At 38.9% G+C, this 21,053-nt stretch overlaps 1 pseudogene; it reads right to left on the bottom strand.

The window, feature by feature from the left end:
• Positions 1–1,687: 1,687 nt before the first annotated feature.
• Positions 1,688–20,569, bottom strand: LOC149164667 (pentatricopeptide repeat-containing protein OTP51, chloroplastic pseudogene; annotated as a pseudogene).
• Between the last annotated feature and the right edge of the window lie 484 nt (positions 20,570–21,053).

The following is a 21,053-nucleotide window of genomic DNA, read 5'->3' as shown; positions in this document are numbered from 1 at the left end:
GGAGAGGTTGGTTGTGATTGTTTAGACTTGTTGTGTTTTTGGAAACCTTAGGAACCTGTGGAGGTTTCTTGGGTTGTTGAGAGGAGGGAAGTATTGTTATCTTGGTCTGGATCATTCATCTTGGACACACACCCTACATCTAGTTGTAATTGGGCTCGGAGGGCTAGGGAACCTGTGGAGGTTTCCTGGGCTAGGGATTATTTCCTAGTTGGCTGGGAGGTAAATCCGGTTGGGTCTGTCAAGAGGAGCATTCAGCAAGAGCAACAGGACAAAGGTATCTTCATCAGGCACTGGTACAGACCCTAGGATTAGAAGGAGGGCTTCATTCAGCAGTAGCAGCAGGACAAAGGTATATCCATCAACCACTGGTACAGGTATTCCTCCATAAACTACTCTTGTAAAGTTTATTAGAATGAAATATTCACCTTAATTTATGTTGATTATAATGTAAATGATAAAATTTTATTTGTTTAAAAGTCGTATAAGTAATTAAGTTATCTCCTCTTATCACATTTAATTTTAGAAGAAATTAGGTCTGTTAGCAAACCCTAGGATAGGGCTCTTAGACATGGCATTAGAGCTTTGGTTCAAAATTTGGACCCAAAGCCCACTAAAACCTAAATTGCACTAGAAGGAGGGCTTGAACCTCCGACCTTGTAGCTGTTAAGCTGTTGTGGTTAAGCGACTTTACCCATGAAAGCATCTTAATTTTGGTTTTCGGCAATCCCATTAGAGCATCTTAATTCTGGTGCATGTAATATTAAATAAATGAAATAGAGGGCCAACTTATTGATCCCCTAATAATTGTCATAATGTTCGAAATAAAAAACATGAAAAGGCCTATTTTATTAAACAAAAACAATCTTAACCTTAGTCTTGTTTTATGGATCCGCCTTAATATTGTTAAAAAAAAAAAAAAAAAAAAACCCACCACCCCACTCTCGAAATTCATAGCTTTTCGGCTGAGCTAGCTGTGAAGAAGCAGAGCCTACTATACAAAGCAAGGGCTACCATGGCTGGCCTACAGGAGAATTGGGCCGATGTGGAGACAGATGATGAAACCCATTTAAGTGGGAGCTCAGATGGGAACGATGAGAAGGAGTTGGAGGAGCTTTCAGAGGAATGGAGGAGGAGGAAGATTGCCTGGTTCTGCAAGGAATTGCTTGCACATGACCCTGCTCCCATATCAGAATCCTCAACCGACAACGGAAATGGATTCAGCAGAAGGATGTCAAATATGTCATCACGCATCTTCTTCGAATACGCGAAAGAAATATCGGTCACATAGTGTATAAATGGCTGATCCAGCAAGATTGATTTGAATTTGACCCAGAACTTGCTAGTAAACTAGCAGAAATTTTGGCAAAGGACCTCAAAGTTGTAAGATTTCGTGATGTGTTTGATGATATCATTAACCGAGGCTATGTGCCTTGTGAATCTACATTCAATTTCTCATTTTAGACTTACAAATGAATTAAGAGCCCTTCAATCTTCTATATCGAGCACATTCAGATCATCTACTCGTGTCAAACATCCATCATTGAATCCCATCATTCTCTAGAAATCACATGCTCTTTCATGTGAGAATGTTCGATTCTCATCACTGTAGAGAGTTTTCTCATGTCCTTGCAGCAAATGCAATCTGGATGCTAAATTGTGTAGCCAAAAACGTTCATTCTCTCTGTGCTTACTGTGTTAAAATTTCTGACTCTGTTTCAGTCTCTTTAATTCCTTCTTGAGATTCAAAATCACTCATGGACTCAAAACTCCCCTCATTAAACTCGTCCTCTGAATAAAAATCAATATCTTAATTTCCTGTTCCATTTTCAGTAGCTCTAGCTTTAGGTTTCAAAAACTCTTTCAATGGATCCAATATGTAAATCCTTACCTTGACATCGTATCTGAAATTTCTTTCCCTTCCTTTTTATGACACAATTTATTGACTTCATTCTCAAGGCTTTCCCAACACATTCAACATCTTCAACTTTATAGTTTTGTGTATAAAATATAACATCTCTAGAGGTGCTCTTACGTCCACCATACATATACTAGTATGTTAGAACACGAGGAGATAGCCACCGATGTATAAGCTTTGGCACTACCATCTGTCCACCTGGTCTAAATTGATTAGCATAAAATCGAAAACTACCATGACTCACAGTAGAAAAATGAGGCGATATGTCTTCAGCTTGAATTTTCAATCGATCAACTAGTTTTAGCCATTCATAAAATGTGTCGTATATGTGTGCTTTCAATACATCCTATACCTAAATTTTTTCATTGAACTCAAAATGAACTTCAAAAGTCTTGTTCTCATCGTACAATTCTACCTTAGCACTAGACAAAAATATAGCAATTAAAATCTCATGCTGCTCTGCAACAAGTTTCAAGTTGAGACGCTTATTAACATTTTTGTCGCCCAAATTGAGAAACGGTTTTATTTGTAGCATCAATGTGGGCTCAATGTCATATTTCTTATGACACATTTCATCATACAATTGTTTGATCCTTTCTTCTTGACCAGCATTGAGATATCCCTCTAGCATTATGTTGCACATCTTGGATTTAATACCAATTGCACCATCCTTTTGCAACTCTACAAAAACCCCCTCAACCCACTCCAGCATGCCACATCTAATCAAGGATTCAAGATATATTTCATAAGCTGCCCGATTAGGTTGACACTTTGCCATACATCAAGAAAATGTGGATTGTACTTCACCATACATAGACAGGCACATATACATTTGCATCAAGTCCACATAGGATGACTGCAATGGCTTCAAACCACTATCCTCAAGTTTCTTCATAAAATTTTCCGCTTGTTCTTCTTCTTGGGCTTTTGACATTATCTCAATAATTTTCAGATAAGAAATCACACTCATGGAGACACCTTTCTCCTGCAATTTTGTGAATATCTCCAAAGACTTCATAGGTTGTCCATCCATGGCATAAACTTACATTTGATACACATAAGTCTGAGAAGTGAGACCTACACCAGTGTCAACTAACTTTGCCCAAGTTCTTTCAACCTCTTTTACATCTGCATGTCTTGAACAGACCCTGAGTATTGAGACAAGTAAGTCTCTACTTTCCTTAAATCTTGCTTGCTTCATCTCATTTCTTAGACAGACTATTCTTTCATGATCTACACAATCTTGGTAGCTGTGAAGCCATATTAAACCTTCATAAATATCCTCCTTTATCCTATACCCTACTGTTTTCAAATTCTGAAACATAGCTTCTGCTGGTCTTAAATGATGTTTCGCAGTCCCTCCTGTGACACATGATAGGGTCTTAAAAAGAGAATTTTGTATGTTGATACTTGGCTGATACCCTCCAAGTTGAATCATGTGATTGTATATGTCACAGGCTTCATCAACAAAACCTTTAACTGATGCTTCAATGTAGGCCATAATGAGAAGAATGAATGCTAGTGAGCACACCTACAATCTTCAGTGAGAAATTATTTAATGAAGAGGTCAAGAACGAAATTGATGCTACAGTGTAGAAGATATCAGTGGACAGTAATACATACCTCACCACCATTGCCTTGATGCAATGTATGCTATGAGTTTAGTTTAAGGTTTAAGCAGGATCCAAATATATATATATTATAAACAAAGAGTACAATGTGGTAAACCAATGGTACATGCAATTTTAGTATTTGTACATTCGTGAGCGCTCTGAATTTGTTGGATACATGGATAATGATTAAGAAATCTCCATTGCATAATATAATAGGAGCCAATATATCAACGTGAAAAGCACACCATGCACATCTCCTAGAGCAATTAGGGCCTTTGTTTCCTTCACTGTTATACTTGTGTATGATAGTACACCCAAAAGCAATGCATACCCACTAAGTATAAAGGATATTTGTGGGAAATGTGGCCTCATAATATTCTTTAAATACATAACCAGGGGTGCCCATCTTCATCTTAGAATTTTTTGCAAGGGGCCTAGTTTTCATGCTTCCAAAGCTAGGGATAATGGCCTAGTCCCTCTAAAAATATGTCTTCTCTGTATGCATGAGACATGTTTCAAACCCATCATCAGTTTTAACAGCAGTTTCATCTCCCCTCCTTGGAAGCAACCTTCCCTGATCTCGCAACATCCTCAATATACCCAATAAACAATACTCCTAACATGTCTCCACAATCATGAGAACCATCTTGATAAGCATGAGAACCATCCTGATAAGCATGGCATCTTTATTCTTGAGGAATTTGGGTTGTTCTCAAAATTTTCACTAAACAGTCTGTCTACCCCCTGCAAATTTAATGTGGTAGGTGACCAAACCAATGCAGGAGCATAGCCATATACATTTGGAGTGGCTCAACCAATTCTCATAAAAATGGAAGTTGATCTGCCCAGGTGCATGTGATTATTTGTAGCATGTTCTCATGCATACAAGCCTTTGTTAGCATGATAAACTAAATGTTGGTCAAATAATGCATTTGACAAAGCATTGAAATTTCGGCATAGGTTCATTACAGATCTCCTTCATTTTGGATGGAAATTGCAATAATGTACATGAGTATGAATGCATACCAAATTTCAGCCCAAGGAGTTGATGGCTTTATGAATCAATCCTTCTCTTCCAAACTTTTCTTCCAACATTAGTATCTAAATGCAATAATGTTGATCAATTGTAAATTCAATAGTGTTGATCCATCATAGAAATGGCCAAGGTAGCTTGTTTCTCCAACACCACAACTCTGTGCCTACTCTACTGTGCCATTAAAATCAATGTGCTCTAATAGGCAGCACTTTACCCCAGAAAATATGACAACCATCTTCAATCTGCATACTCTCTGTACGCAACCTAAAGTTGTTAAGATCTTTCATCTTAAGCATAGTTTGAATTAGGTAGTTGAGGCCCAAAGTCAAGGTTAAAGCCTTGCAGACTCAATGCTTTCTGGGTAAAGTGTTTGCCAACATTGCATCAGATTAGTGCTTCAAACCCAGAATATCAGCAATAGTGCAGATCACTATCAGATGGCAGAATAAAATGACAGAGCAGTCTTGAGCCCTAAACTTTACTAACTCAAAATCAAAACAAAAATCATAGCCTAACTCGTTTCCATAACTGGTGAAATGGTTTTTAGTATCTGTTGGTTTATTTGTAATTAAAATTTCATATCATAGTATTTATCATCAGTTGTTATCTCTGTTTTAGAAACAGGTTTCAATTTTGTGGCTTTGTTGGTAATAGGATGGAGATGTAGTCACAATTACTATGATGTTGTTTCCTAATGGCGAAAAAACTATTGTCTAACCCATATCCATTAGTCAGACATGCTCATGAAGATGTATAGTGTGGTAGCAAGTTCTGGTTTAATTGTTATGATCATCAATGGATACAGTTGTCATGGCAAAACCTTTTTTTTTAAGCCCAAAAACTTGTAGAAAGCATCACTTTAGACAAACTGAATTCAGAAGCTTCTTCAATAGACTTTATTTCCCTGCATGGTCTGTGTCTATTTATGACTACCTGCATAAATATCAAGTTACTGTATTTTAATCTTTGGTTGATGTCAATCCTCTACCTCCGGAACATCAATAATGTGTGTTCTACTTATGGTGCTATAGGGTGTTGTTCTCTATAGCCTGCTTGATCTGTATTGGTGTATGGTTTTGGACCCTTTACCTGATCTTCGTCGTATGATTCAGAGCCTCTGATGATTTACTTTACACTAATGTCTGTGTAGATCCTTTCCCTCTTTCATCTGCTTATCCTTGCAGGTTATTGTTTCTGATCCTTTAATTGAGATCCATCCTTTGCTTCAAGGACAATGATTATGTACATTCTAATCGATATGTAGATTGTTGCCCTTTGCAATCTTCTTATCCTTATCAGGTTATAGTTTCTGAGCCATTTTTTGATATCCTTATCCTTTTGATGTGCATTCCAATCACAAGTTTGTAACTTTGTGGAACGTTTCCCTCTGCAATATGCTTATCCTTTGCTGAATAACTGCCGAGATTTAGAGTGGGAGCATAGTTCTATCCTTTTTCCTTGGCTTGTTATCAAGCTCACAGGGCCACATTTGTTTCTCTTTATAGTCCCTTTTTGCAACTTCCTGACATGAGGGATATCAGTGATCCTTCATATAGATAGTTCATTACCTCCTTTTATGTTTAAGATTAAATCATATTGTAGCAGAGACTGTAAAGTGTGCCTTGCTGGTGAAAGGGATTTAGACACAAAAAATTTTCTAGTTTTCTAGAGCAGGAAGAAACTTAATATGCAAAACAGAACTTGGAAACTTGCACGTGATAGACCATAAAAGCTAAATAAAGAACCTGAGTACAGCCAAAGCTACATACAAATTGGATGGATATGTAGAGATTCATTGCCAAGCATTTTACTCCAGGAAACATTATTAGCTGATATAGTGTTTGGCCTCCCCAATTAACGGATGGGACTTCATTTTGTTTCTGCTGTCAGGTCTATGTTGCTAGTAATAGTCCATGATAGAAAATAAATTGTTTCTTTGGGTCCAATTGTGCTTTCCAGACTCTAGAGTCCCTCGGTTCTTCTTTATCTAAGAGAACTGGAACTAAAAGTAGTTCAATTTCTACTGAACTTTGTTAAGTGTTACTATCTATAGGAACTTGCTCACATTCTTGCAATTTTGAATATTATTGATTTTTATTGATTGTTTTTGACAAATTCTAGTTCAAACCTCCATCACCATGGGAGCAGTTGTCTTCCAGTTAATTAATCTCATCATTGGACAATTCTTGCATGTTGAAAATATCCTTACAAGATTATATTTATCTTCAAGTTGTTCTCCAAACAACCATCTTCAAGTGATTAACTGTCTTCATGTCATGAAAATAATTTGGTCTTTTGTTAGCTAGACTGAGACGACTACAGTTAGGGGATATCACCTAGGCTTGGACACATCTTTGGATCCGAGGAGTCTCTTATAAATGGTATGTTATATTGACCCAATCGTCTAAGGCCGATCTTCAAAGAAGTTAGGGAGTATTTTGTAGTTTTTCCAGCTTCTTTACATTTAAAGGCTCCCATATATAGCATGACTTGTTGAGCCAACGCACTTAGGTTCATCTCCAAAGAAGCTAGGAGTCCTTTGTGATTATCCCAGTGTCATTACATTTGAATATTGTTTCCCTCGTACCTTCATGGCTTCAAAAGTGAGAAAGAGGCTTTATATTAAAATAGATCTTCAACATAATTATACTACAAGTTGGTTCTATGTTGATGTTATGCCTGCGTCAAATACATTTTAAAAACAGAGCTAGATTCTCCCTTTGAATAATAATAATAATAATAATAATGATAATAATAATAATAATGATAATAACAATAATAATAATAATAATAATAATAATAATAATCTAATTTTTAGGTCATGGCCAAGCCAAACACGAAATTGGTTTATGAGACCCCTTTTGTTTCTGGGACAAGGGATCCGCCTCCTTGCAGTGATTTGACTACTAAAGTCTATGAAGGTTTGTGGAGGTTTACCTTCTCTACTTCCCTCTATATTTGAATCTATGACTTCTTACAAGAAAATACATGTTCTTAACCATTAAGCCCACCAAGGCCATTATAAGCTTTATCTTTGTACAAATTTTAATCTTAACATTGCATGTTTTCTGTAGATGAATGATTATAGAAATAAGTAGATGAGGTTGTTAAGCTTCTTGGAACCTATAAATGGAGACACCAGATCTGCAATATAGTGAGGATGTCACAATGAAGACCTAAATTTAGTTTATGGTTGTAATGCTCATGACTTCCGTTGACTAGCAAGTGTCATTTAAATACCCTCTACTTTAAACATAGGGATATAGTATAGAGTGCTTTGAGTTACTACGAAGCCCAAAACATGCCAAGAGCTTTCCCTAAGTGATCTAGTACTATCCTTACGATTTGATCATTTTTTTTAAAGGCATGGTTAATTGGTTAAAGTTTTCTTAATTGAATTGAACTTCTCCAAAAGTCAATTTTCGCTAGAATGCATCAATCTAGCATGGTGACATTCAATGTAATGGTTTCTTCTAATCCATACATATTAAGCCTAGTCTTGTAACTAAGTATGCTTTGTCATGTTGTTTGTTTATTAAGACAAAGAAATCTAGAAAGTAATCAAGAAATTAGTTAATAATGAATAGGTATAGGTAACAAGGAAAAACAATAAAACTAGCAGGCAAACAATCCAAAGAAAAATGGGCTGACATGATGTAACCTAAGGTTGAGGAAAAGAGGATGCCAAAAATTATTGCATGGTGCATAACAGATGGAGGCCTAACAAAGATGGTCTAGTGGGGTAGAATTTTCTAGTGAAAACATAGATTGAATACTATGGACTTGTGCAAGGCTTACTGTGATAGTTATTTTTAATGATCTTAAATTAAATGAGAAGATCAATTTGTAGAGAATTTGGGATTTTAGAAAGGAATCTTATTTAGTCAATAAACGACCAATGAAAATATTAGGATACACTTTTACCCTTATTCTAGTGTTGAATAAAAATGTCGTGAAAAATAATGTGTCTCTAGTTTTGGATAAAAGGACCCTCAACTTTCTTCGCAACTTTTGTGGTCACTGGCCACTTATGAAAGGAGTAGGAATCTTTAGAAATGCGGTGCCATTTAGAAGGGAAATACTAATAGAAGCAGGGCAAAGGCAATTATTCCATTCATTTAATTATTTCTCATTTGTCTAGTCATATTGTGAGCTACAGTATATATCATGAAATTGTTTGGTACTAGTAAAAATGATTAAATATATAATAAATTTGAACCGTTTGACATTTAGAGGACATTTCTCTCAATTTACAAAAAAAAATAAAGTATGAAAATCATGTTGGAAACAATTTTTGAAGTTTTGAGTCTTTTATTTTCAAGATTAACTAAATGGGTTTGGAAGATGAAAAACCGTCAAATTGGAAGAGTGGGACTTTTATATTCACTAAGGTTTTAAAGAAATTATATGCATAAAACTTATACTAGCACCTTCTAGTGGAATTGATAGTGCATTAATCTGTTGCTTGCCATTATTTTGGTTTTGGTACCACCTTATAGCATATCCGAGTTCAAATGCTATTTTCCATGATGGACAGTTGAATCTGTTTCAACTCTAATTGTTATTGAGGGGTTCCACAAGAATATCACTTGAGCGTTTATGACGCCCATTTTAACGTAGATAGCCACCTATGTTAAGGTTCTATTTTATAGTTCCATGTTGTTATTTATGAACATTATATACATTTGGTTGGACACGTGAAAATCAATTGATGGATTTGGTATTAATGACGGAAATGTTGGATGTATGACCAAATGTATGACCTACTTGGTTACAACTTATCTAGCGCATGACTTGTCAGAGTTATTGTTGCATCGTATAGGCTTATATAGATATGATTTATCTAATCAATGACTTAGTGAAATTATGATTTATCTGATGTAAGATTTATTTTGAGTATGAACAACAAAAATTGACACGTGGACACTGGGATTAATAAACATGATGTTTAAGATCATGTATCTATATCTATTTTGTGGTTATATATATGCATGGATGAGAACTAAACTATAGATTGGAAAGAATCGTATGATAACCAAGATCTACTATTCCATTGGGGAAGGTCGAGACGACCAACGACAAAAGGTACAATGTACATTGTTCTATTACATTTGGTATCTACTTGATATGCACTCTTATGACACGATTAAAATGCAAATGACAGGTGGCAAGACAACCTGACTGGATTATTCGATGACAAGTCAAACTAGCTCTGTAGTGTGGTCCGTGTTAGGGCGTTGACCCTAGTTCTAAAGAAGGGGTGGAGGAATTTCCCACTGTTTATCCTCTGAAACCTGGAATCGTGGGAGGGCAGTGGTGTACACGCTCCCCTAGACGTGTGATGACGATTGCCAGTTCCCTGCTGGGGAAGTTAGGTCGATATAATCGACGCTTCCACCATGTCGGTTTTATCAGTGGTTAGTATGGTCATTGCCACTGATAAAGCAGTAGAGGATGGATAGGGTGGGGACAGAAGTAGGTCAGGATGGATAGGAGGATATAGATCAGTTGGAGACTCTTGATGGGAAGTAATGTCATTTTCTGACTTATCAAGTTTTATTGCTATAAATCTCTCTAATTTGCTATGCTTTTGAACTCCTTGTATATTTTCATTCTAACTTCGGGATGAAGTTTTCTGAAGGAAGGGTGTATGTAATGCCCCACTTAAATCTTATCCTGCAAATTTTATTAATGTTTACATTATCTGAAAATATTGAGAAATATTGGTCTAATATAAAATTCATGGTTTCTATTATTCAAATTCCCAAATTACTTTATCAAATTGAATCTTAGGTAGGATATGGTCTCCTTCGATTATTTCAAATAATATATGTATTCATCTCACATTCCCCAACGTACCCTCACATTTACTAGGGAGAAGACATGGTCCTCTCCATGTAAGTACATCTCACTTTCCCCAATGTACCCTCACATTTACTAGGGAGAAGACATGGTCCTCTCCAACTCATCATTAATATATATATTCATTTCACATCCCCCAATGTACCCTCACATTTACTAGGGTGAAGACATGGTCCTCTCCATGTAATTACATCTCACATTCCCCAATGTACCCTCACATTTACTTGGGAGAAGACATAGTCCTCTCCATTTCATCAATATATATATTCATCTCACATTCCCAAATGTACTTTTCATATTTACTTGGGAGAAGACATGGTCCTTTCCCATTAAATTCCCAATTTTATATTCATGTCACATTTCCAAATGTACTCTCAGTTTTACTTGGGAGAAGACATGGTCCTTTTCCATTAAATTCTCAATTTTATATTCATGTCACATTTCCAAATGTACTCTCAACTTTACTTGGGAGAAGAGAAGTCAATTGTAAGGATGGATGAGAAGTTAATGACATTAATGAGAGGTGGTTGAGGAGGAGAAGGGAAGAAGGGTATAAAAAGGGAAGGGGAGGTCTTCCTTAGGGGGGTGGGGGGAGGTTGGTTGTGATTGTTTGGACTTGTTGTGTTTTTGGAGACCTTAGGAACCTATGGAGGTTTCTTGGGTTGTTGAGAGGATGGAAGTATTGTTATCTTGGTCTGGATCTTTCATCTTGGACACACACCCTACATCTGGTTGGACTTGGGCTCAGAGGGCTAGGGAACTTGTGGAGGTTTCCTAGGTTAGGGATTATTTTCTAGTTGGCTAGGAGGTAAATCCGGTTGGGTCCATCAAGAGGAGCATTTAGTAGGAGCAATAGGACAAAGGTATCTCCATCAGGCACTGGTACAGACCCTAGGATTAGAAGGAGGGCTTCGTTCAGCAAGAGCAGCAGGACAAAGGTATCTCCATCAGCCACTGGTACAGGTATTCCTCCATAGACTACTCTTGTAAAGTTTATTAGAATGAAATATTCACCTTAATTTATGTTGATTATAATGTAAATGATAAAATTTTATTTGTTTAAAATCCGTGTAAGTTGTTGGGACTCACAATTGACCTATTTTTGACCTTATCTTTTGCCGTATTATTACCCTTTTGCAGTCATAAGTTGAAAGATTTTATTTTATAATGACATATTGACCCCAAGGTATGAAGTAACCTTCCGCATATCTATGTTTAATTGTTTATTTCATATTCGTGAATATCTTTATACTTATCCTTGGAAACGCTGACTAAATTGTCAAATAATTGTCTTAAGCTTGCAGAAGTTATAATGTATAGTTGCTGTAACACCAAAAACAACAACTACGCAGTTGCTGTAACACCAGAAACAGCAACTACGCAGTTGCTGCAACACCAGAAGCAGCAACTCCGTAGTTGCTACAGTCAGCAACAACAATTACCTAAAGCAAGCTATTTTGTAACAGCCACGAACAACAGATGGCAGCTATCTAAAGAATCTTGACGTGGCATAATCAAGCGGAAGTCTAAAGAAAGAAGAACACAGTCAGCATGAACAGCATGGGGAAATGGCGAAGGAATATGAAGATCCCGAGAAGACGGTCAAAGTCAGTTACCCGCTGTGTAACAGCTAAAGCTCAAGAAAAGAATGTATTATCATACTGTTGTAACAGCACTCTGAATTGCTTATTTTTGACAAGATGGGTTAACTGGATAGGCTGTAATACTTTATTGTAATAGATGCCTCCTCTATAAAGAGGAGACATCTACATGAAAAATGGATTAGTCGGTGTCTATGGTCAGTCTGTAAGCGAGATTTTGAGAACATCAGCAAGTCTGAACTCTATTGTATTTAATCTTTTTGGTAGATGAATATAAAACTGTTTTGAGCACTTAATCCCGTCTTCGTTTTCCTGGGGAATCTTGTGAGAGGGACTGGGCCCACCTTCCTCACAAGATTCACCCATTTACTTTCTTGTCAAGTGTGTAAGTGTGCAGTAGTTTCTTTCTGGTACTCTGTTTGGAATTGATAGCATTACCTCTGGTATTCTTTGTTTTGCTAGTACTCTGTTTCATTAATCACTTGAGTTTGTTTCTCACCGGTGAATGAGAGTGCAGTGTGCATTAGTAAATCTGATTACAGGGGCAGGTGCTGAACGTCCCCATCTGGAGGATAGGGTCCTGATCCTCTGCCAACAGAGCGTCCATTACTTCACTTTCCAGATTCGTAGTTTTAATTAATTGCTTTCATCTTAACAAGTACTGTAATGACATAGCGTAAGAATTACGTATACTACAGCTTTTCGATGCTTTTAGATTTTGAGTACATACAGTACGCAGTAGCCTTTGAAATAAAAATACTGTCCCTGGTTGACAATTAATGTGGTACTTGAATGTTTAATTCATAAAAAATTCAACTAGCCAACATTTTGGCGCCGTTGTCGGGGAAGGCAACTAAAGAATTCTAAAAGCATTAATGGTTTCTTTGTGAAAATAACAGGTGTATGAGAGGACGCAAGAAACCTAATTTTACAGGCGGAAAAGGAGGAAGGAAGACTTACATCGACGAAATCATCTCTAAGGCTGAAGCATCACAGAGGACGAGTTCCCGGAGACCCCAGATCCAATACTCCTCACAAACAGACCAACAGACGGAGGAAGTGATAGGACCTGAGAGGAAGCTGGAAGCACCAGAGTACACCGAGGAACCGGTAGAGGAACCTGAAGAAACAGAAGACACAGAAGATAAAGCGAGTGATTCAGGGAAAATACCGATGGAGGATAACAGAACAGAAGGGAGAGGGGAAAACTCGCTCTCTACCCTGGAATTCCCTATTGGGGAACTTCCGAGAGGAACAACCCCCATGAAAAATATTCCACTCTCGGCATTACCCAATTTCCATGGGTTGTCCTCCGAAGATCCGGACGAATTCCTCTTCGAATTCGACATACTGTGTAGAAGCTATGATTACATAAGTCCTAATCAGAAGTTGAAATTGTTTCCAGCAACACTAAAAGGGAACGCATTGAGGTGGTTTATGAGCTTGGGAGCTCAGGCAATCACCACCTGGGACCAAATGAAAGAGGGATTTCTGGCTAAGTATCAAGACTACTGCCGGACAAGAGAAAGAAAGGAAGAATTGTTTAAAATGGTCCAGAAAGAGGACGAGAATTTGGAAGATTTCGTGGAAAGATTACAGTATAATCTGCAGCGGTCTGATCATCCTAATATGAGCAAAGACATTTTGAAGACCATACTGCTGAAAGGGGTAAGAGATGATTGCTTGGACATGCTGAACATGCTTGGAAAAGGGGACATTTCTAAAGAACCCTTTGATGAGATTATTAGGCTCTGTATGCGGTGTTCAAGGGGAGCGGCAGGCAGATCAAAAAGCAGAGATAATGTGTATTCAAGGGTTCAGAAGTCAGCCAGTGGAGGAGCAACAAGAGCTGAGATAGGTAATTTATTAGAAGAATTTAAAACTGAAATGCTAAGTTCTTTTGCTTCACAGATTGATGCTCTGCAGGTCAAGAAGAAACAGGCAGAAGTAGAAGCTGCTCTGGCAATTTTCTGTTCAAAATGCAGAGAAAAACATCCACTTAGAGAATGCCCACTGGATAGGATGCCTATATGCACAATCTGCGAGAAGGATCATGAAACACAGCAATGCCCCTCTCTGCCTGGAATCAAAGCAGCACTGCAGACAACTGAAGAAGAAGCTGAAGCGGTGTACCTAATGACTCAGAGGAGGCAATGGCCGCAAAGACAAGGTACGAGCTCTAATACAACATTCAATCGTTGGAATAATAATTCTCCTTTTTACCCACCCATGAATCAAATGCAATACCCACCCTTCAACACAATGAACTTTCCACTTATGCAGCAACCAAATATCCCCTTTCCTGACCCTACTATGTGGAATCCTTGGGCCCCCCAGCAACCATACTTTAATCAATGGAACCCAAACTGGGCAGCCCAACAGATACCCTTTCCTCAACAACAACAATCTCTTTCCTTACCATCTAATAATCCTCCGAATAATCAGGCAATGAGACCACAGCTGCCTGTACAACCTAACCCCAATCCAAATAATAATAAGGCCTTGCAAGTTATTGACATTCAAAGTCAGCCTATTTCTCCCCTGCAATGTAATGATATCCACCTTCGCTCAGGGAGAATAGTTGAACCTATTATAGATGATATCACGGACTCTGACAAAGAAGAGACTAGAAAAGAGAAACCAGCTAACCATAGTACTGAAACAGTAGAATCAGCACCTAACAATAATGACCAAACGGTAGATCCACCATTCCCTGAAAGACTGACTCTCACTAAAGCACCTGAACAACCTACCTTCAATCTTTTAGGAGAGTTACAGAACTTGTATGTCAAAATACCATTATTGCAAGCACTAAGGGATGTTCCTATATACGCTAGAACTATTAGAGATATCTGTGTAAAGAAACCTGGAAGGAAGGCTAAGGACCCCTCACAGTTCATGTGATGGGGGAATTAACAGCCTTAATGACTGAAAAAGATTATCCTGTCAAGTATGGTGACCCTGGTCACCCTACAGTAACAGTCCAGGTCGGAAAAACCTTTATCTCTAAAGTCTTAGTAGACTTAGGAGCTGCAATAAATATCATGACCCTCGAAACAGCTCAATTGCTCCAACTGAAAAACTTTATCAGGGAAACTCCTACTATCTTAGAATTAGCTGACCGTTCTACGATCAAACCTGAAGGGGTCATTGAAGACCTTATAATCTCTGTAGAATCCTGGAACTACCCGGTTGACTTTGTGGTCTTACAAACCAAAACAAAGTTGGGGGGTCATCCGTTGATTCTAGGGAGACCTTGGTTGGCTACAGCTGATGCTTTCATCAGCTGTAGATCTGGATCAATGACCATCTCCAATGGACAAGAGACTAAACAGCTGACCCTCTATCCCCATGCCACTCCCATGATTAACAGTGACAATTCTATATGGGTAGACTATGAGGATGAGGAAACCCAACCGATATTAACTATTGGGCAAGCTTTGACTTTTAAAGACTCCACCGAAGATGAACTAATTAGCAGTTTTATTTCTGAACCCTCTTCGGTTAATTCAGAAACATTTAATCACTTCGCTGCAATCCTAGAACCTGAATCCCAGCAGAATATGAAAGATGAAAACTTATGCCAGACAGCATTAGGCAACTCTTCCAAGAGCACAACAGTTGAAATTGAACCTGGTAAAACGCTGAATATAAATCCTGATTTGACTGATGATGAAAAACAGAAATTAATAAAGTTACTCCAAGCAAACAAAGAGGCATTCGCATGGGACTACACAGACATGAAAGGAATCTCCCCTGAATTATGTACTCATCGTATATACATTAAGGAGGGATCCCGACCAGTCTGTCAACCCCAACGAAGAATGAACCCTAACCTCAGAGAAATTGTGAAGGAGGAACTCCAAAAACTTTTAAATGCAGGATTCATATATCCAATATCTGACAGCGAGTGGGTTTCTCCACTCGTAATTGTACCAAAGAAGAATGGGAAATGGTGAGTATGTGTAGATTATAGATCATTAAATAAAGCAACCCAAAAAGATCATTTCCCTTTACCTTTTATTGATCAAGTATTGGATAATTTAGCAGGTAAGAAATTCTTCTCATTCTTGGATGGGTTTAGTGGATACAACCAAATCAGGATTGCACCCCAGGATCAGGACAAAACCACATTTACCAGCCCATGGGGAACCTTTGCCTATAGAGTACTGCCATTTGGGTTGTATAATGCTCCAGCGACATTTCAGAGAGCGGTGATAGGAATATTTTCTGATATGTTAAACGACTCATTAGAAATATTCATGGACGACTTTACTCCTTATGGAGTGACCTTTGAAGATGCCCTGCAAAACCTTGAAAAAGTACTTAAGAGGTGCATTGAAGCACACCTCGCTTTAAGCACTGAAAAGTGCCACATGATGATGAATCAGGGCATTGTATTAGGTCATTTCATTTCATTTTTAGGAATCCAAGTCGACCCAGCTAAGATTCAGGTGATTCAGAACCTTCCTATCCCCAAAACACAAACGGAGGTGAGAAGCTTTTTAGGACATGCCGGATATTACAGAAGATTTATTAAGGATTTTTCTAAAATAGCTTCTCCTTTGTTTGTGTTATTAATGAAAAATGTTGAATTCAAGTGGACTGATGATTGTGAGAATGCATTCAATAAACTTAAGCATCAGTTGTCCACAGCTCCTATTTTGAGAGGACCTGACTGGGCATTACCCTTTCACATTTCCTCTGATGCCTCAGACATGGCAATTGGAGCTGTCCTGGGTCAGGAAGAAAACAATCTCCCCTATGCTATCTATTTCATTAGCAAAAACATGACACCAGCTGAGTTAAATTATACAGTAACCGAGAAAGAATTTTTAGCAGTTATTTATGCTATTAATAAATTTCGGCATTATATTACTGGCTATACTACCTTTGTGCATACTGACCACTCGGCCATCAAGTATTTAATGAATAAATCAATTACTAATGCTCGAGTCACCAGGTGGTTATTACTATTACAAGAATTTGATATCACAATTGTAGATAGGCCAGGAAAAGAAAATGTAGTTGCTGATTTTCTTTCTTGTTTAAAAACCAATGAAAATGTTCCAGTAGATGATTCTTTTCCTGATGAGTATCTATTTGCAATATCTGCTCACTCACCTTGGTATGCAGACATTGCCAATTACCTAGTTGCAGGAAAATTACCATCACACCTATCACACATGGAAAGAAGGAAGATCATCCAGCAAAGTGCTAGGTACAGCTGGATAAGCGGGTGTCTGTTCCATACAGGAATAGATCAAGAAATCAGGAGATGCGTTGGGGAAGATGAGATTTACGATATATTGAAAGCTTGTCACGATGGTCCTTGTGGAGGACATTTTGCAGATAAAAGAACAGCTCACAAGGTGCTTAGAATGGGTTATTACTGGCCATCACTTTTTAAAGATGCTAGAAAATATGTGAAGGCTTGTGACAGCTGCCAAAGAATGGGCCAGCCCAACCATAGGGATGAAATGCCACTCAACCCTCAGGTAACTCTCGAACCCTTTGAGAAATGGGCATTAGATTTTGTAGGTCCCATTAATCCTCCATCCAATCAAAGAGTTTACATTTTAGTATGCACAGATTACATGACTAAATGGGTAGAGGCCAAAGCACTTATTAAAGCTAATGAAGAAGCAGTACTAACATTCTTATTTGAAGAAATCTTTGTTAGATTTGGACTACCCAGAGAATTAGTCACTGATGGAGGACCTCCTTTTAATTCTCACGGTTTCAAAGATACGCTTCAGAAATATCATATCAAGCATAAGATGACCACACCTTACCACCCCCAAGCAAATGGGCAGGTGGAAAGCACAAATAAGGTCATAGAAGCTATCTTAACAAAAACAATAAAGGAGAATAGAAGGGACTAGTTTCAGCGTTTGCCCGAGGCTCTTTGGGCCTACAGAACCACTTGGAGAAACACAACAGGATTTTCACCCTATGAATTGGTTTTTGGAAAGAATGCTATTTTTCCTGTAGAATTTGAAATTAAAACCTTAAGAACTGCCTTAGCTGTTAACCTTGATTTAACTAATGCACAGACAACCAGGTTGTAGCAGTTGCAGGAACTGGACGAGAAAAGACTGGATGCCGTCCACCAAACAACTATGATACAGCAACAAAGGAGCAGATGGCATGACAGAACCATTAAGCAAAAGCAGTTCCAGAAAGGTAACTGGGCTTTACTTTATGATTCACGTTTCGAGAACTTTCAAGGGAAGCTGAGAACAAGGTGGCTGGGACCGTATGAAGTGGATACTGTTTTCCCAAATGGAACGGTTAGATTATTAACAATTGATGGAAGCAGAACACCACTGTTAGTGAATGGCTACCGACTTCGGTTGTATCAGCGGCCGGTTTCCAAAGAGGACTTTAAAGCCACTTGCATGGCAATAAAACAATATTCTTTTCCAGGGGAACTTGCTGTCCCTCAAAGCACTTGAATTTCCATTATTTATGTAATTTTTAGGATTAGACATTTTTTTTTTAGGAACTAATAAATCCTGCCAAGGATTGCAATATTATATTTCGAGATTTTGTAGATGTAGCATGGGGAAGTAGCTGAGAGCAAAGGCTTCAAAAGGAATTACTGGGCGGACTCCGAATTCCTGTTGCTGCAACACCATTCCCTGTTGCTGCAACACCATTTCCTATTGCTGCAACACCATTTCCTGTTGCTGCAACACCATTTCCCGTGGCTGCAACACCATGTTGCTGCGGCATTATCCCCATTGCTGCAACACCACTTCCCGTTGTCCCAACATTATTCTTGTTGCTGTAACACTAGTTCCATTACTCCAGCACATTCCCCGTTTTTACAAACGTTTCCCCCTAATCCCAGTTGCCCCAACGGTAATTCTCTGTTGCTGCAACACCAATCTCGGTGCCACGATATTGCTTCCTGATCCCGAAATATCCTTTCCACACGAAATATACCACCTTTCGTGATGATTACAGTACCTCAACGTCACTTCCCGTCATTATCATTATAAATCACCCATATTCCCGTGCTTTCAGATCCGCGGTAATGATTATAATTTGACAGCAGATGAGAAAAGACTTTTTGACGCAGCGATCAAAAAAGGTAAAGGACGAAGGTACGCACGTTTATGAATAAGCATTAAATAATAGATAAGCGGAAAAAGGTTGATAGGTCCATCAAATGATTGCATTCCCAATCATATCATTCACACGTAGGAAGGGGGGGGGGTTACCAAAGCAATTTCCATAATGGTAAACCACGCCAACCACTGCCACCCTTAATTCTCCTGGTTGTATGTAAAAACTACAGCATGTTACCATTTGTGATGTATACTCTGAGTTGAAATCGGTAGCTCGGCCCTGAATTCTGAAGATTTACCGAGACAACAGCCATGGGAGGAACCCTCATCACTCATGAACTAGGCACGACAGCAGTTCTGGAGCTCTTTCCGGAAATTTACCAAATTTTCTTGCAAGCTGGATGGATAGAATATTTCATGAGACTTCCGAAATTTGACGAGCAGCAAGTCCTGGAATTCACATGCAATTTGATAGAAGGATTCTCTGTCGTCCAAGGAATTCAAGTTCTGGTTACGGAAGAATTCATCGCCGAAGTCACCGGACTCCCAGCCACTGGTACAAGGTGGTTCAGCAGGAAGCACCTGATTCTGAACGCGCAGCGAGACTTTCTCCGTCCGGGCGAGGAAGTAGAAACCAAGGGCAGAGGTGTAGCATTGCGGTCGTTACCTCAGCCATTGCCAAGAGTCCCTGAATTCGTCAAGCAATATCTGACATGCGAAGGTCGTTACCAAGTAATCTACCAGCACGACTTCGTCCTGTTAAATCACTTAAGAAATGGTCAATTATTGAACATGCCATATTATTTGCTGGGTTGTCTTAAAAATATGGCACGATATGCTATGAAAGCGAAGAATCCAGCTCTCTCCCTAAAACACCATCGCCTAATCCAACTGCTGATTAACAGAGCTCTTCCTCTGAACATCCCTCCACCCCCCATTAATCCCCATCCGGAGGAAAGAATTCCACAGCCTGTGCAGGGTAGTCCTCATCAAGAAGAGGAAACTCCTCGTCAAGCTGAGGACACACCTCAGCGAGACCAGGAGCCTCCTCAACAAACGGACGACACCCCTGAGCAAACCCCTTTGGAAAACCCTCAGCAAACAGAGCATATTCCCGAACAACCCCAGTAAACACCTCTGCATGTTACAGAAAATGAACAAGCAGCAACAGAATTAACCATGTCTCCCAAAAGAACCAATTCTCCCGCCCCCATACTCAGTATCTCTACTGATGATTCCGATGATAATATCCCAATTACGCAGCTTAAACAAAAAATGCAGCAGGCAAAGAAAACCCCAGTAAAAAGAAGAAGAACGAGGGTTTCAACCAAAGCACCCACCACCCCGACTACTGTTCCGACCTCAAGAGCCAGCAGGAAGAGAAAAACACCTCAATTCCCTGCCTTTCTACCAAAACGAAAATCGGCAGTAGTTGGATCCCCTAATTCCTCCAGCTCACCATCCATCGCTTTAAAACCCCGCACTCCAGCCACTCCTCGAAACCCCTCTCCCTCACCTACAGAGGCTGAGATGCAGAGCGTTCATAGCTTCGTGGCATCATATCTTAAGACAGCTGATACACAAGAACCAGCTGCCGACACCCAGAATGATAGTGAGCAAGTGGCTGCAACACAAGAACCAGCCACTACCCCAGGTGACACACAAGAACCACCTGTGGGAAATATTGATCAAATTGACGTAGCAGAACCTCTGCCTCCACTGGAATCTACTGTCTCACAGGATCAGCCTACTATACCTGCCCTGCAAGAAGAAATTGAGTTTCTGAAATCTCAGATTCAGGATTACCAGGAAGAGATAATAAGGATCAGGGAAGCATATCAAGAAGAATTCAGCCTGCATGTTTTAGCAAGAGCAGCGTCGGCAGCAGAGAAAAGCAAAGATATCGAATATCTGTGTACAAGTTGTGGTGAGATATATGCTCAGGCGGGA

Source organism: Pinus tabuliformis, chromosome 5_1 (assembly GCF_031772625.1).
Source record: "Pinus tabuliformis cultivar Carrire ecotype Pingquan chromosome 5_1, CPIR1, whole genome shotgun sequence".
Taxonomy (NCBI): domain Eukaryota; kingdom Viridiplantae; phylum Streptophyta; class Pinopsida; order Pinales; family Pinaceae; genus Pinus; species Pinus tabuliformis.
The sequence above is the reverse complement of the archived record's forward strand: the minus strand, read 5'-3'. Positions and strand labels throughout refer to the sequence as shown.